The 18,793-nt window shown below is 37.4% G+C and overlaps 1 protein-coding gene across 8 annotated transcripts in view; it reads left to right on the forward strand.

Moving 5' to 3' along the window:
* The window catches only part of LOC139966802 (neuron navigator 2-like), a 312,370-nt gene that overhangs the window by 38,570 nt on the left and 255,007 nt on the right, over positions 1–18,793 (forward strand). The window contains exon 1 of one of the 8 annotated variants that reach the window (XM_071970262.1): positions 9,414–9,586. The exons of the other annotated variants lie outside the window; for them this stretch is intronic. The gene's annotated coding sequence lies outside the window, so the exon portion shown is untranslated. Of the gene's footprint in view, positions 1–9,413; positions 9,587–18,793 lie in introns of those variants that run through there. 8 annotated transcript variants of the gene reach the window in all.

The raw sequence follows: 18,793 nt of genomic DNA on the forward strand, positions 1-18,793 counted from the left end.
TCCACTAAATGGGAAGGGGAAGGGGGAAGGGGATCAACAAACCCTTGGGAAAAGAGTTTTAAGAGTAGGTTGGTGGTTCATACCCCTACCCACGGAAATAAAATTAGTTGAGGGAATTTATTGGGGACAGTAATTTGACAGGACGGTAAGACACCATAGAATACAATATTGGCCAATGTGCAGTTCACTTGCATGTTCTATGTGTAGAAGTCCTCAATAAAAAGAGGATTTGTAACAGTGCTTTTAGTTGCAAGAGTGTAGTCACTGAAAGACATGATGAGGGAAGGGGCGAGGAGGAGGAGGAGGAGGGGACAGGTAATCAGAGGTAAACTTAGGGTGAATGAAACATCCGACAGAACGTTTGCACCCGTACTGAGTACTGGGACATTTGGAAGTCTAGTATAGTTCCTAGTACAAAATTAAGTACAGTTTGTACTCGTATAGTTCCTAGTACAAAATTAAGTACAGTTTGTACTTGTGGTTTAGATCTTTGTACTTAAAAAGAGAATCCTATGAGTACTCATTATCATGCTCATGTACTTGTATTACTACCAGTCTGTCGTATTACAAACAATTCATGCACATGCCTCTTGGATATAATCCTCTCGAGGGAATTTGCTCCTAGCCCCACACCCCCTCCCCACACCCCTCCTCACATCCCCTCCTTCTAAGAACAAATTTGGAGCTCTTGCACATGACTGTTTTTAAAGATAGGACACTATGACATGGCAGTATGACACGGTAGTTTGTTCTATAGTGACCCGCGCACACAACATCCGCCAGGCTTGAGTTCAGTATACATAGCAGCATTATGTAGAAGGTTTGAAGTACTTAATTAATGGTTATGTCAGCATTGCTCCTATAAACTGTATTAGACAAAGAAACAACTATGGTTCCCTGATGATACTCTGATTAATTGTTTTACCTAAGAAAAAGGGGGGAATTTTTCATCAGATAACCTTTTAAGAGGAATCTTACTCCAAGGTTAAGTGTATTTTTGACTGAGGAAAGAGGCCCTTATTCAACTGTTGAAATTTGATATCATGTTCTATATGCTGTGATAGAGATGTTGATGATTAAAAATCGTACCAAACGTAAACTTGAAGCCAACAGGTGTGATGTCATAGGTGAAGTTTGCTGTATTTTTTATACTATTTTTTCACCATGGATTGGATGGGTGGCCCTAAGTTTACCTTTTAGAGTGTGTCAATGTAAATAACTACTGAATTAATATGGTCTGTTGATATTGTGGATGTGGTGCATCCAAATTGTAAGTAGAAAGTTGGGTTCAAGCCTTGAAGAACCACAACCCCATCCCACCCCAATCCACCCATCCCCACTCCACCCCACTCCCAACTCCCACTCCCAACTCCCAGCTTAAAAAAAATTGTTAATGAAGGACATCACACTTGTTTGCTTCAAATTTACTTTGGTTATACAGAAGGTTAACCAATTGATAAAGGTTCAATATCTTGAAAAATTGTACATAGGAATTGACTGGAATTTCACCAGGATGCTTAGAATAATATATATATTACTCTTTCTTTAGTCAAATATGAATTTGCCCGGTTCTTTAATGGTGGGCTGCCTTTTGCACAACCTCAGATTCTAAGAATTTTTTACCGTTAGAATTTCTCCAGAAAAAGTTTTTTTTTTTTTCCATAGAAAAAGTACCTGCGATTTCTGACCCTTTCAAAATCTTTCCAAGTTTTTAAAAGCAATGTATAAATCTGCTGGGGAAAATATTTTGCAACTTAACGCAGAATTCTTGTTTAAATTTGCACGTGAGTGACCGACCAATAGTCAACTTTATATCGTATTTAGAGGTGACATATACTGATGAACTTCAGAATTGAATCTATAGAAGTAGTACATGTATGTCTGTCATGGCCCAGTGCCAGCAATGCATACTCTACATAGGTTTATGTTTTAATTACAATATGATAAACCAAGTAGCAGTTCAGTAGAGAGTTGCATCATGGATGGATGGCCACGATACAGCAGCCGGCAGCAGTGATGGAAGAAACCTGCTCAACTGAAGTAGATTAGGCTTGATTATTTATCCAGATACACTCTCAGAGGCTTCTCTGAGTGTTATACATAGCTTAATATTGCTTTGGAATGCCAGTGTGACAGGTATTAAGATTATGATCAATGTTGTGGTGGGGGGCCCTGGCCTAGCCTCCCATAGCTTTGTTTTAAATTTATATAAAGACAGGCCCGGAGTGATCGTACTCTTCATCAGGGGTCGGATGCAAGGATTTTGTGGGAGGAAAATTAATCCCTACGTTGCTGTGGGAGTACTTTGCGACTAGAGTACTTTGCGACAATTTAATATCTATTCATAATGTAGTTAATTGTCAAGGATAGGAGAAATAGCGCCACTGCCGAATTGTTCTGTGTTCACCACCTGATGCCCTACATCTCCCCTCTCTCCCCTTCCCCCTCCCCTTCCCCTCCCCCTCTAGCAAATGGAATTTGAAGATACACAACTCCTCTACTTCTACAGACTAGATGTATTAGAATTTGATTTACTTCCAATTTGCCAGTGTTAAGTTTTTTGAATGAAGGAGACACCATCGGTGAAATGGCTTGGTGCTCCTCCCATGGGTTCAGCTTCCATCAACAGCATTCTGTTCCCCTTCCAAATGTTACTCTAGAATGTTACTTTAAGAATAAATTGATGATTACAGCAGCTTCTCAGTGTACTAGCCTAATAGTTAAAGTTAATCCATGTTTTAAATCTAATAACTCAACCAAAACATTCTCTTTTAATGTCACATATACAACAGCGCATCCTTGGATGACATTCAACAGCATTTGTCCTCGATAAATTTGCATTGCACAGTAAACATCTGACTTTGAGGCCATAAATGTCTTATGCTTTTTCCATCGAGTGTTGCGTTGTATCTGATGGTCTGGTGTATTAGCCTTTATAGTCCAGCCACTTGCATTGATGAGCCACATTTTGAGAGGGTCATTTCTCAAGAAAGTAAAAGTGGTGTATAGGAATACAACCTTGAATGATAGCAATATTTTCTATGGTAAACAACATATTAACATAAATTTTTACCCACATTAAAATTAATTTTGTCCCAAATTAAGTCATCCTTAAAATGCATAAATCTAATAGGGTGTATGGTACAAAAGAACCTTCCAGCATATATAACACATGTTACAACGATTACCGAATAGTTTGAATAGTTCAAGACAAGAGTCATAAATGCAGACAATTTTCCCTCTCCGATGATCGAAGTACGTGTGTTATGGTTTTGTTGATGATATCACCGTTCACTGGCAGCTGACTCCGATACCAAGCTCTACTGATTATTCTCCCATGAAGCATCCTAAGAGCCTGTCACAGTGTTATTGATAGTTTTGCATTAATTACCACTTTGTTTCCATGGTAACAGAGAAGTAAAGCATGGCATGTCATCCCAAGTCCTTGTACCATATCCCTCCATTTTTTGTTTTGTTTTTTGTGACCCAATTCTCTAACCCTAGCTGCATGCTCTGATTTTATGTGGAGTTTCGTCGTCGTCTGCCTTCTGGTCTATCTTCCTTTTTTTTTTCCATCTGTCTGTCATGTATGACACATCAACGTGATCCTTATTAACCATGGAACTAGATTACATCACTTTATCTCCCCTCCACCCCCCCCCCCTCCACCCAAAAAGAAAAGACGAAAAAAGAAATGAATGAATGAGAGATTTTTAACAGCCATCTGGAATAAGCGCTGACGAAATGTAGGTTATATTAGCAAGACAAACAAAAGAAGGATCGCTAAACACCTTAAACCAATAAACTAAATCTATACAGCTATACAGCATCAATTAAAAAAAACTGGACAAGGTGAGGTTACTTGAGGTTGAAGAAAAGGGAAATCCATTAGGCAATTTCCTCCAGACTTCTGTGGATTCGCTCATATAGTTCTCATCACTGCGGCGGTTCAAGAACTGCTCGAAGGGAGCACACGAGTAAGAACAGAACACAGCAATTAAGTTCTACTCGATGCCGCCAATATTCCTGCCTTGAAGTGAAGGCAGAAATAGGGAAAAGGAAAAAAGAAAATTGCTTTTTATCTAGAACGATGATAAAATCCCAAGTCTTGAGTTCACTGCATGAAGTTTTTTAGTCTCGTGAGGGGGAGAAAAAAAAAATTGTTGATTAATAAATGACTGTAGTCTGTGTAGAGCCTATCTGACTACATACAGTACATATGAGACCAAGAAAAATGAAAACCAAAAATAATTGGTTAATGGATTTTACATGTTTTAGTAGTCCCAATTGTTTTTTTTTTCTTTTTTTTCCATACTAATTATTATCAACATGCAGCATTTGAAAATGATTAGGTTTCAATATATCTTTTATCAGGGAGTTGAACTCTATGGTTGTACACGTTGCCATACAAAGTTGTGACAGAGCCGAAGGTGAAAAATAGAGGGCAGTAGATCATTTTAAGTTCAAGAGTTGTAGCATATATACTCATTTTATTTATTCATTTTGAACTTAGAGCAGCTTGAGGGTTCCATTTGTTTCCAGTTCTCTCTGGAGAAGAGCAACTTCAGTATTTATAAGATGGATGTTGAAGCAGACCTCAGAGGAACGCTACATAATTGCCTTAGGTTAATGAAGTCTGGTAATTAATTCACATCGTGCATTATTTAGCTGAAATAAGTCTCTTAACAAGAGAAAGATTTTTTATTAATTAAACATAAACAAAAATTGAAAATAAAAGAAGGGAAAACATTTCAAACATTTGTAATAGAAATAAAGCAATTATATTATTTCTTTCTTTATTATATACTTTTTAAAATATTGTTAAAGTCTCTTCATATATTCTTTTTTGCAATGGAGGTTGGTGGGAAGAATTGTATCACCTTATTCTCTTTGCTTTTTATGTATCTTCTATTAATTAATTCCAACTTGGGCTTATTAGCTGAAATATTTTCTGACCCTCCCAAAAAAGAGGGCAAATTCTCTCCCAGAAAAGGAGCCAACCCTCCTAACCCCCCCCCCCTCCCCCAATAAAAAAACAATGAGCATTCATTGTAGTAATAGCTCAAATTCTTTAATTTGTTCTTATCGCATTTATCTTTTCATCAAGACAGTAGCTATGTGTCCAGGTCTGGGTCTCCTCGTTATCCAAGGTTTATTTGGGAAGAAATTAATACATTTCCCAAATATTTTGCTGAGGTGTCCAACGTGTGACATATTTTGGTGATTCATGTTATTGGTGAGGAATTAGTAAGATACCTTCTGGTTATTTGAAGAACTTAAAATAAGATTTTTTTTTTTTAAATGATTGGTTGGTACTGGGAATATAATGGAGACACTAAAATATGCCAAAGATATTGAGCCCAATTGCCTAAAATTGAATGATTCTTACCATCTTTGAAGTGACAAAAAAGGGATTTGAAAAAAAGAAAAGGAAAAGAGATGCCCTCTGTTCCCATTTGCGAAGTTGTGGTGTTCATTCCCTCCATTTCCCTGAAGTTGCCGAATGTCTCAGCGGCAATAGAGGGTCGTTCAAAGAAAGTCAAATTATCTTTTTGTTTTCTTTCGATATTCAAACACTCGTAAAAATTATCCACATCCCTCCCAAATTAACATCGGCTTCTTAAATCCAATTTCTTCTCAAAATAACGTTCTTTCAGGAGATGGTGAAGTCTGCCGCACTGCTTGGAGATGTTATTGTTAGGGACTATATTTCAGATTTTTATTAAAAATGGAATTGACATTGACTTTACTTAAAGCAGCTCTTTACATGATTAAATTTAATAGTGCTTAAATATTCTTTGATATTTAATTAAATACCCCCCCCCCCCTCCCCGCCTCAATTCAGTATCTAAGTATTAAACTCCTAGGAATAATGCAACTAATTTATTTTGACTAATAAAGCTTGATATAAAAACTTAATTTGCCATCTATTTTGAAACAATCATACTTTTTGAAAATTTCCTGTTTGGTTTTTGCATGTTATTCAGCAGGTCCACAAATTATGATGACTGATTCACGACCCAGCAGAACCCCCCTCCCATCCCCTCCACCCCACAGAATCATGCTCAGTATGTATTAAAGGTAGATTAAACTAGTTGTAAGTCTACTTGGTGTTATAAAAATAACTTTAAAACATAACTCAGATGATTGCAGTTCCAAAAACTGTAGATCTTAATTTTCTGATGTCTGGAAAATTCTTTAACCCTCCAAAAGATTTTCAACACTCAGTTAATTTTTTTAAAGATGTAGGAAATTTCTGGAAATGAATGAATAGAAGGGTTTAATTATTCCTTAAATGATCTTCATTTGGTGATGAAACAAAAAGTCACGTTGTGTTTAGCTTGATCAATCGCGACCCTGACATATTTGAGTACTACTAGCTATAAACTTGTTTAATTTTACCCCAGAAATTGTCGAAGAAATTCAAATGGCCGCTTTAACAGAGATAATTGGCATCCAAACCACACGGTAAACCGGTGAAGTGGGAGGTACCCTGGAGTACACAGCTGGGTATAACATTCCATCTCCAGTGAGAAACATCAAGTTCAATCAAAATAGAGATGGTATTTTAGGCAAATATTTTTATGAGATATTATTCAACATTAGTACTCTTTGTGTATGTATTGCAACACCCAAGAGTGTGTTTTTCTTTCCGGATGACACCCCTGAGGTAAAAACCAATTTGTTGTATAGAATTATAATACTTTGCAAGGTGCTTTGTGTACTTGCAAGGTAGACATATAAGCAAGTGCAAAGAAATATCTGGTCCAAGTGATAGGCAGTTGGTTTTGGTTTAATATTCTGGAGAGGAAGTAAGGAAGAATTGGGAGTGGGGGAGGTGAGGCGGGAGGTGAGGCGGGAGGTGAGGCGGGAGGTGAGGCGGGAGGTGAGGCGGGAGGTGAGGCGGGAGGTGAGGCGGGAGGGGAGGCCTTTTGTTCTGAAAGTCATCTTTGACCTTTTTTTGCCTTTCTTGGGCATTATACCACTAAAAAAAAAATGTTGAATATTGATCTACTATAGGTATGTTCCGTCCCATTACCATAGTACATTCTGTGGACATATGTTAAATATATACATTCAGTACAAAAAAAGCATATTTTTACATGCTTTTCATGAAATCACAGAATTCAGTTCTCATATAATTATCAGTCACAGATAGGATTGAAAATTTTACTCCAAATTAATAGTTAGAAATTTTCTATCTATTTAACCATTTGCGCTGTGTGGGGTGGCTATAAACTAGCCTCGTGGTAAATCGGACGTTCGTATATCTCGGACAGAATGATTGAGAGGAATACAGTAGCTCCACTTGCCCTTTCTGTTCTTAGTTTTCCTTCTTGTTGATGCTTTTTTTTTTGATGAAAAGAGCTAGGTCATTGCTCCATGTTCATTGGGGCTCATCCTCTTGTTGCCACTAAAGTGAGCCTCTTGTAAATGTCGTTGTTAGATGTTACTTGCCATGGAAATCTTTCAAGAATCCCATCGACTGAAGGATTTCTTAATGTATGTATTTTAGATCCTCCTGCAAGCAGGAACTCGCGAAGAAGCCATCATTGGCTTATCAAAGCCGCAAGCTGACCGAAGTCAGTCTCTTACCTTCATATTTAAGGTATATGATTATGAATTGTCAATTGTCAACAAACTCTATAACTGGATGACATACATTAATCTTGGAGTGACTCAAAGTCGGGACCTTCTGATTGAAAGGCACCTGTGTTAACCACTGAGCTAACACTCCCACACTTAATAAATGGATTCAAAGGTTTAGAGAGATACCAACTATTGTTCATCAATGATCTGTTTGGCTCGAAAACTCGACAAAATCTTTACAGATTTTCTTGGAGAATGAAAGGACCCAGAGATGTGTACTTTAGTTCCCAGGTATTCAGACTGAGTGTCTCGACCCTTTGTAGAGACGCCAAGATACGATATTCTAGAGCGTTGCCAAGAAATTTGGAAGAAAAAAAGTAATTGACGGTATTTTGTGGGGGTAGAAAATAGTCTCTGAACAGAGATTACTTCATAACTTGTAAAATACAATGTCATTTTGGATCTAAACATCCTTAATCACATTTAAGAAGTGCTATAAGGTCAGAGCATCACCTGCTGCACGTAGACCCCTTCCCCAGGCCACAAAATCAGTACCTGGTGGGTCGCCCAAGATCATCAAGCTGAAAATTGGGGTCACGCAGTTAAAGAAACTTGAAATATCAGCTGTTTAGATGCTATAGAAAGAAATTGCATTTTATTATAGCTAGCTGGAAAGTGCTGTATATAGCAAACATTTCTTGTTATTTAGTAACTATGGGAATTACAATATCATAGAAATTTTACTTGATGCAAATTGTTCTTTTATTGGCATAACTCAGGTTACCTATCTTTTCCAGAAATCTTTAGTTAATAGACCTGCCAGGTGTCAGAGATGGAAAAACAATGTTTACATTCAGATATCCCCCCCCCTTCCTCCCCTCCTCCCCCTCTTGATACTAGAGAATTTCCTAATTATTTTCCTGTACACGTCATGATATTGGCAGGTCTATTCAGTACCCCTTGAAATTAGGTATGATTGATTTAATATCCCCTTCCCAAGGGATGCTGAGCTTTTTCCAATGTCAGGAAATATCCTCAGACAAAGGTATAAACAATACTTTGAAAAAGGGATGCACTTGTCAAGAACGTTGATAACTTTACCTGGGCCTCTCAGATTAAAACGGCGGGGGGGGGGGGGGAGGGGAGGGAATAATTTATCACAGAGTTGTGCGAGTCCTGGCTTGATTATTTGCAAGTACTCTGAGTAAGTTCCTAACTTTTTACTTATTTTGGAACAATTTCGTGCAAAGTTCCTGTGAGCAGATGATGAAGAGTTCTGGAAGGCAAACATACTGTCAAAAGTCCTTCTTGGGTGGCACTAACTACACCACCTTGCAGCACCTTGTAGGACCCTGTAGCACCATGTAGCACCTTATAGCACCATGTTCAAATTCATTACAAATGTTATGACAGCTGGCACTACTTGTTATTTGGGGTATAAGAACTCAAGGTAGCAGTTAACTGTATCAGGTGGCCAAAAGAGTCCCCCCAAATCGCCCTTAATCGATTATAAGCTATTGTTTCCATGGCTACAAACAATACCAAGATTTCAGGTGGTAAAGCACATATCTTCAAAGGCTCTATACATCTTCACAGTGTACTTCTTTCTCCATCTCTTAAACACCTCCCCCTATGCAACCAATACTACTGAAAGTTTGATGCAAACAACATAGAAACTCTTGAGAAACACTGAGAAAAACACACAGGCCATTTATTTTTCATGATCATTTTTGTAAAATTTATAAACTCAAATACTGCCCTCACTCACTTGGACTTCATTTGCCCACGAAGGTTTAAATTGCTTGATGCCACATATCATCATCAAGTCTGTGTTGTACAGCATAGTATCATGGACAGTGTGTAAAAGAGGGATTTACCTGTGATTTGTAATTATAGGCTGTATGCATACAGTATACATCAGACATTTATAAGGCTTAATCCTCTTACAAGAATTCTTTTGCAAGGATTTTTAAAGGAACTACTCTGAATAGCACTGGTGAGTTGTATATCTTTTACAGTATATATATTGCTTTTACTGATGTTAATTTTTAAGCGCCTGTGTCTTAGTATGTTGAATCTATATGTATACATTATATGTATGCCCATATATCTTGTGTTACAGCCTTGTAGGGTTAGTTGCACTAAAATGCAGTAATATGCACGGTTGATTGGATCATGGAGGTAAAAACCTCCATGATTGGATTCAGTTTATCTTGGGTCATTGATATTTATGCTCAGTAGAAACTGTTGCATGTAAAATGTGCAGTAACTTGGTAATATATATAGATATAGATATAGCTTGATCTGATTTGTTTGGAAAGAATTTGCTATTGTTGGCTGTTTGGTTGAGACCTAATTTTGTGTAACGGGGAGTGTTGTATTGTAATTAATTACATGGGGTGCCACCTAAATTTAAATTACTAGGGTTATCAAAGAAGGACTAAATAAACAAAAAAAAAATATGGGGTATCAGGTCTGTAATTTTAAAAAGATTTGAAAAGTTAGGCAACAAAGAATGACGGGGGGGGGGGGGGGGGAGAAGCTCTGTAGGGAGAAGGGGCATATCTGTTTAATAATTGGGAGGGGAAAGGGGAAAAAGTTCTGTGGGGGAGAAAAGGAGGATATGTGTGTTTGATAAGGGGAGGGGAAGGGATGAGGTTGGAAAGTGGATATGTGTGTATTCTTCTTCTATGCAAACTGATAATGATGGAAATGATTCCATGACAGATGGTAAGGTAATGGGGGTGGGGGAAGGAGGGGGCTGTAGGAAGGAGCTGTAGGAAGGTTGATACTTTGGATATATGGTTGGAATGTGGATGTGAGGGCTCTCCTATGGCAATTGATAAAACTTTCAATGAGTCTATAACTAAGGAAAATGGATAGAGAAGGTTGGCAGAGAGGGGGGGGGGGGGGGTGTCGGTGGTCTGGGATTCGATGTTTCTTCACAGTATCGGAATGTTGGAAATTTCATATTTCCAAGTCTTGATTCAGATAGAATTCTGGACATTGCATGAGAGATTTTTTACTGATGTTACGTAATGTTCTGTATATAACTGTGTGCAGGCATAATTTGTCAACAGGGTCTTGAATATAAAGTGCACATACTGTATATATATGTTATTCGTGATATTTATAATGATTGCAGTGGTGGACATTTGCATACGTACTGTACAGTACAGAGGGCGATACGGTCTCGTTACCATGGAGACCTCCCTATACCGTACTTTGCTGTTAAAACTCTGTGTATTGGCATATGTGACATATATGTGTCAACACTACAAGGAAACACACAATATACCACTATCGGCCAGGTCCAGATCATGTTATCTCATGAATGTTTAACTTTTACCCCATTTAAAGTTGTGAATGCTGATAAATACCCTTCTGATCCAGCGCAATACATACTTGGTGTAATTACATGTGCAGTATTTGCTCCCGGCGGGGCCATTTTGAAGCCTATAAAGCACTTCTCTCCAGAATTAGTCCAGTATCAGGTAATTAGATCGAACGCACATATGGTGAGATATGCAAGAATGCGTTCGAGTTACACTTCATTTGTCGTCGCAAGGATTCGAGAGAACGGTTTGGCGAATCAGCGATAAATTTTTGTAATCGTCTTCCTTCGGTATATAGGCATTACGATATTGCAGGGGTATCCATGCATGTTGCCAGAGGATTGGTTGCCATGGTAACTAATAGCAGAACACTCATCAACTGTCATAGCAGATAGCTTTTTACTTGTGATTAAAATACTAAATATGAAAAAGAAAAAAGAAAAAAACTTTCTGGCTATAAAGGAAATTTTTTCAGAATTGGATGGGAATCAGGAACGAATTGACTTTGAAGCCGGTCGATGTTCACGTTGTGAAAAAAAAACCAAACATGAATGAAGCTGAATGTTCCTAATTTAATCAATCCCCCTTCTTGAAACTTCCGGGAACAAATTCCAGAAGTTACCTCAACAGAACTGTGACAAGCTTGTCAAACGATGACAGTCCCAGATGTGAGCTCTATCAGGCTTCCTCCCATGGATGCATGCATCCTGCTAAATTTTAATATTCAACTTTATGACTTAAAAGAAGACAATATAATACCTCCATTCAAGAAGTTCAATATATATTAGCCTCCTAGAGTTTAATGTGTCATTAATCCGTAATGGTATTTCCATATGTGGGTGGGTGGTGGTGTCTTACACACACAGGCATGGTAAGAAAGAATCCAGTGTCCTTATTCTATTAATCTTAGAAGCTTTTGTATTCAACCTAGGAAAGAGGAGAGAGAAAAAAAGTCAAAGGTGATGCTTAACCCAGCCACAGTCATATAGAGAGGTGGGTGTACTTATGTCCCCTGTGGCATGGAAGTGAGATTTTAAAGAACTCTAGTGTGTCCCTGTTAACTGGGAGAAGCAGAAAACAAGGAAGAACCACAGAATGGTTTCTTGGAGAAGAGAAGGTGATTTGGGTTAATGGAATGTTTACATTTACTGGTGAAGTATGTGTTTATATGGGATGATGATTAGCTTCCATCATCAGGTATTGGGCTACATCAGGATTAATGAATTGAGCTACTGTTCCAAGAATTCCAAGAAGGGGAGAAGAAGCATTGACCCTTGCTATCATATTTATTAAACATCCAAAATTGTTTAGAATGAGTTTTAAAACACACATGTACTGTATACACACCACAGAGGTTATTACAGTTCGTGGGTTTATGGTATTATAATCAGGCAGTCAGTTCTACAGATGCCTAAGTGACCAGGAATGTGGGAGAAGCATGCAAGGGTTAAATGGATTACAACTTACACACCGTCCTCGGGTGGGTTCTGATTCAATATTTTAAGTGAAATTTTGAATATTTTCAATTAAGAAAGTCATTTCAGATGGGGAAACCATAGATCTTGCTCTTGGATGAAAAACCCACCTTAGTATGACCCGGCCGGGGATCGAAACCCAGATCTCCCGATTGCTAGGCCTCATTGCTTCAAATGTCACCGCCTTTATCCACTCGGCCACAACACAGAGCTCTAGTGTTTGTAGGTTGCACTGTTGCCCACAGTATTGCATTGTAAAATGCAATGCACAGTGGACCAGTTGCTATAGTACACAAATGTCCAGTGCAAAGATGTTTATAGCAGTTCTTTTTTTCAACAGGGACCATTTTTGTAAAATTAAATTTTTAAGTGGCACTTCATTAACTGCTACAAAAGATATGAACAATATATGATTCCCCTGAATTAATTTCATATATTCATTATGACCTTGTTTGCAATATGACCCTATAAGAGCAAAGAAACTAAAATGTACAAAAAAAGACATCCTCCCCCCCCCCCTTTTTTGCATCTTATTTTTAAGTTCTTCCTTCCTGCTTTGGTGGTTGACAAAAATTTCATTTTGCAAGCAATGTCTTCTCTCATTCCCACCTCTCTTCCCCCTCCCATCCTCCTTTCATCTCCTCATCAGACCAAACTTTTTCTACCGTGTACCCCAAAAAAAAAAAATGAAAAAAAAAAAAAAAATGGTAGGGGTTGGATGTGTGTCTTAGCATGGCCACTTTAAAGGGGTATCCGATTTTCAGAGATGTACAGTAGCAGATTCATTTTGTGGATAAAACCCAGTGAAATCACTGGTTTGTACTAGACTTTTCTCTTTAGGATATCCATGCATTTGTTTGTATACATGTTGTATTCAAAATATAGTGGTTAGCTGTCCTCACACTTTGTAACCACTAGGGGGAGTCCCAACAAGCCTGCTGGTCAGCTAGCTGCTGACAAGAACCCCATATCTCAAATCTCTTACATACATACAGTAGCTTAAAGTTACATTAGTCGAATGCACGAATCACTGAACAGGACACAACAGAGAAAATGTGTCAGGACTCTTTTAAACTTTTGTGCTCTTTTATACTTACCATAACATTTTATTTGTACATTTTTAAGTGATTTCGGATAATGGTTTAACATTAGATATATTGAAATCATCTTAACATGAATCAGGTGTACATCCTGTAATAGTACTTAGGAAGGGAGACAGAATGCTAATTAATGCTAATTGCTCAAAAACTAATTGTTTTTTTTTATCGGTTAAAGTTAGGGATTGGTAAAATAAAGTTTAATGGAAAAGTTTTATCTCGGTGTCCAATTTTGTCACTCTAGCCTAGTTTGGGTCAGCTTATCCACTTTCAGCAAATTTGACCTCTAGGTTTGAAATGTGGGAAGGATGCAGGGGAGAGAGGGGGGGGGGAGGTACACAAGTTAGACCATTGTCCAGGGGTATGGAAATTGCTACCTCTTGTGGCACCACACTCACTAGAAACTCATTACTGTGAAAATCATTGTGGCCTCCATTGCCCCACCCCCCTCCACACCCCTCAGCGGGTGCCCTGACTTTAACAGACATCGTTGTGGACCAGTTTTCAGTGCTCTAAAAAAATTGTTATTAAAACTTTTCAACAAGTTAATTCCTCCTGACTGGTAGTCTGACATTTTGAATTTATTCCTGGGCATCGAATCTGAGTGATAGAAGGCGACATGAAATAATATACATGTTTTGGAGAGGAGAAATACTGTTTGAGGGTGACAGTATAACGCTTGTTAGAGTTAAGGGGATATTGAGTGACCATTATTTGACGTTATAGCATATTTTGGGCCAGTACAGTACAGGTTAGTAATATGATCTATTTTAATATGAGACGTATATATTCTTCCAGGAACAAGCCACTTTACCTCTGTCACGCTGAAAGGAAGAGGATGTTAACATTAGTCATGTTTTGTTTCAGGAGACTTGAATCTGATGGATAAGCTAATAAAAACAACCAAACCCAGCGGGGTACAGTAGATCTGCTTCCAAAAGCAACTTTTGTTTATATAGTTTTACAAAATGTTATATCCAACTCGTGGGTTATCAAATTTTTGTCGTTTTCAAAAAAGTTTATGCGGACAACAGTGAAAGGTCATGGGTAGTAGTTTACGGAGCTAAAAATTTGCTCGCGTTTTCATAGCATCATATTCTGCTAGCATATCCAGAAACTATAAGGGTTTATATGTACTAGTAACCTGCTCTGAAAGAATTTTAATTTTTGGTGGTCGTTCTCCTACAAGGACGGCTTAACGTTTTACCTCGAGTCATCTTATTGAAGTGTTGGAGAACCGCACGTTTACCGTCAATGTGCAAGGAAAAGATTCGACGAGTTTACGATACAAAATAAAACAAAACTGTTAGCAAACTGCTTATCCACTAAAGAGCCTGTGTAAGAGAATTTGTAAAAGTAAGTTGGCCTGACGTTTCGATCCTAGCAGGATCTTCTTCAGCTCTAGGCTAAAAAATCAGTTTAAGATATGTCGGAGGCACGTGTGTAGAGCGTAATTTTTCATCTCTGTATCGTATTACCGAATAAAATGCTTCAAGTGTGTATGTAAAAGTTGTTATAGTATTATTGGACCTGATACCAGCTGCATTGCAAGAACTACCATTGCTGTAATGTATGTACACAGAGTTACAGACACAGTGGACTTTTAAGCTATCTGACATTAAAAAAAAAAAAAAAACCTCACCCTAATGACTTTTGCAAGGCAACCAGAATTTTTATGTATTAAAAGCTGAAAAGGAAAACAGTCTGTGGTTTCTTTGCAGACAAATTGCCCCATATGGAAGTATTCTAAAGGTTGGTATTTCTTGCTCTATCATATATGGTCCTGTCTGTAAATGTATATCTTGTTGTCAGTGCAATGTCCTAATTTATTGACAATGTTCTGTGTTTGCCATTAACCTTTGTCGTATCTAATCATTTAACACATGTACATGGGTTTGGGTTTATCCAACTATCGTCTGCCTTCTTGATAGATATTTCGTCCAGAACGAAGGGATATTAGTGACAGTTAAGGAGAACTTAGCACGCAAAGATAATAATGTTTATTTTGGATAATAATATCCAGTCTGAAAGCGCAGAACTTTGACTAATATTTTCAAGCTTTCAATGGTTAATGTCTGTGGCAAAACAATCATTGAAAGTACATCATTTGATCTTGGAAGAATCGACTCGTCCTTTATCTGCTTCTCTAATGAGAAGGTGAAGAACTTTGGAAGTGTAATATGTTGTTGTTTTTTACCTTCCATCTTCAAAACAAATTATCAGAAAATCAAGAGGGAATGACTTTTTGAAGTTCACCAGAACAGATTCAATTTCCCAAAAAAGTTAAACAGGGAGAGATATCGTTGTTTTCATACCTGAAGCTAGGCTCTCTAACTGAAACCAAATTCACTAGCATCACTATAGTATAAAGACTTTGAACCTTTAATACAATAATAACAATGCTTGCCTGCAACTTTTCCAATATTATATATTTAAGAGAAAATGGTAGGGATGGAAATAATTTATCTGATTCTGAATAATTTTGAGTGAACTTACCCCAAAATAATTCCTTGAGTTTTGAGCTATACGTGTACATCTCCAATACACGTTTACTCGATAAATTTGCTTAATTGTTACAATTAAACCCTTTTTTAAACTTCTTTGGCTGATATTCGAGCCATTCAGAGTTTATTTTCTTCTTGTATACATTTTTAGACAAGACCTTTTCCCTACAGTAGTCTGTAGTCTCCTCTAGCAGCCTTCCTGATCTATTTTAATCCTATCTTTAACATTCTCAATAAAATTTAAACCGTAGTAAGTTTCTGAAAACAATGCCTTTGGAAGACTCGGTCCCCCCTGTGAGTTTGTCTCCAGACAAAAGTACTTACAAAAATTACTTTAATTATGATCGTAAGCTCAAGCCCCCCAAAAAACAGAGATGGAGAAAGAAAATTAGAAAAGCAAAAAAATAAGAAGAAGGATAACAGTAACTAACAACTTAAAGCAGAATGGCCTTGGGGGTGTAATTGCAAAGGTCTGTGGAAATCGAACATATGCAGCTCACTATTTAAACTGGGCAGTGAACACATTGATACAGTTTTACAGTACTTACAGTACTACGTGTTTTGGACGTGTTTTGGACGTCGTGTTTAACTAATAGTTCTGGCCACTTGGACTCTCTTTACATAGTTAACTTTAAATTTTAATTGTTAAAGTGTTTTTCTGTCCTAACATTATACTTAGCATCACTGTGAGATAACAGGCTTGTAAAAAGATTTTCAGAAAGTTTTACTTGATATTTTATCAATTTTATAATATTAATAAAAAAAAATAAAGGTTAGATTGTTAATAATACCAACTTTTACAAATTTTACCCCTTGAAAATTTTCATTTATTTGCTGGTTGATTTGTGTCTATAAGTTATTTTGTATAATATTTTAGCGCATATTTTTTGTTTATAAGTTTCTGTTAAATTTAGCTCAATTTAGGTACTTTAGGAGTTTGTAAACCTCCCTAAGGTTGAATGGAGGTCATGTCAAACACTTAATTGATAGAGTAGCTCCAATTTTATCAGGAATTGTCAGTAAACTTGGTGACCAAGTGGGGCCTCTTATCCATGAGATCTCGAGGCCAACCAAAGGGTGAAATATGTGAACAGAAAGTAAAATTCTGGTCCAAATACAGAGTTGCACGGTTTGTACACACATTTAGTACATATATATGAAGTGGGAAACCTTACTGTTACTGTAGAATGTTACGACGATTTATTGTTGACGTTATTAAAGCAGACTCTTTTATACTGAATTTATTACCGTATACGGTCAAAGCGATATATTGGATGGTAACATAAAGAGAGGCAGGATACCTGAATACATTGTCTGTAGCTTTAGTCCACCAGAAATGATGACATTAGAAATAAAGTTGGAGGTGAAACAAAACAATAAATTTAATTTGCAAATATTCTGTATTAAGTAATAAATGAGTCCCACTAAGCAGAACAAAAAGAGAAGTTCACATTGTAACCATACTGTATATATCTTAATGTTAGAATGAGAGTGTGATGCAATGGTTTGGAGGCAAAAAATCATTGTCGATGTATTTGTGGCAAAAAGTGGCAAAATGTCTTGAATGTAAATTAATTAAGTACTTCAAAAGTTGCAAAGTATAATGCCATCTTTTAACTTACAGTAGAAGCATCCCTTTAAAAGTTTCTCAAATGTGAGGGGTGGGTGGGTGTGGTGGTGGGGGTGCCATGGGGGTGGGGACACCCTCTACCCGTAGGTCCCTTTCCCAGTCCAATGGGAGTCTCGATCAAGGTGAAAATTGGGGTCACCAAGCAAAAACAGTTTGAAATACCAGGGTTCTAAGCATTATTTGTATCGCTTAGAATAAACTGTCCAAGAGTAAAGAGAGGGAAGGGAGAAACATGGATTGGTTTTTTTGCTGATACATATATAAAATGCCGATCAGACCCATTTACTGAATTACAAGTAATGATCTGTGACATTTAAACAAGCTCTTGAACAAGAAGGATTATATATGCTAACACCGGGGGTTATGATAAAATCCAAAGACACACGGCCGTTTATACAGGATACATTTGCATCCAACCGGTAGGCGTTGAGATTATGTTCCTTAGTCATCTGTAAAGATACAAGTCCAGCAGCCGGTCGGTCTCCATTACAGGAAGGAAATTGTAAATGTCCCAAAATCCTGCAAAAGCTAAATAAACTGATTGCAAACCAGGAATTGATAGAGCCAGCCATACATACAGTATAGGCAGAAAGTTTGTAGAAACAAACTAAACCCTGCCATGTTATTGCCCCCTTCAATTAGTTTATTGAGCAATTAAGCCAGTTTGCAATCTGAATTTTCGGACTATCAGAGGATTCTGATGACCCACTCGATCCGTTAACGACAGTGGACATGTAATATAATCAAGTTTGTTTTACTTGTTAAATCTGGTCGATGCCATTCTCACGACCCGATCTACTTTAGGAAAGGTAAAGTGGATACCGCGGAAACAATTGGTGTACCTGTTACACACATCTGTCTGTCAAGACTCGAGAGAAATACGCAGTTCTAAGGTTCGACTTGAATTAGGTTCAACTCGAATTTGGACTAATTTGCTATATTATCAAGAACATTGTCAGAATTTTACAAGTTATAATCATTTTGTTTTATACCTTGCCAGAGGCAAAAGGAATATATGCAACGTTGATGTGATGTGATGATGTGTATGTGTGCATGTGTGTATGTATGTGACACTTGCTTCATGTAAACGCAGTAACTCAAAAAGTTAATTGTGGATCAACTTCATAATTGGTATTTGGATCCATCTTATTGAGTACAAGAA

Source organism: Apostichopus japonicus, chromosome 1 (genome assembly GCF_037975245.1).
Source record: "Apostichopus japonicus isolate 1M-3 chromosome 1, ASM3797524v1, whole genome shotgun sequence".
NCBI classification, from domain to species: domain Eukaryota; kingdom Metazoa; phylum Echinodermata; class Holothuroidea; order Aspidochirotida; family Stichopodidae; genus Apostichopus; species Apostichopus japonicus.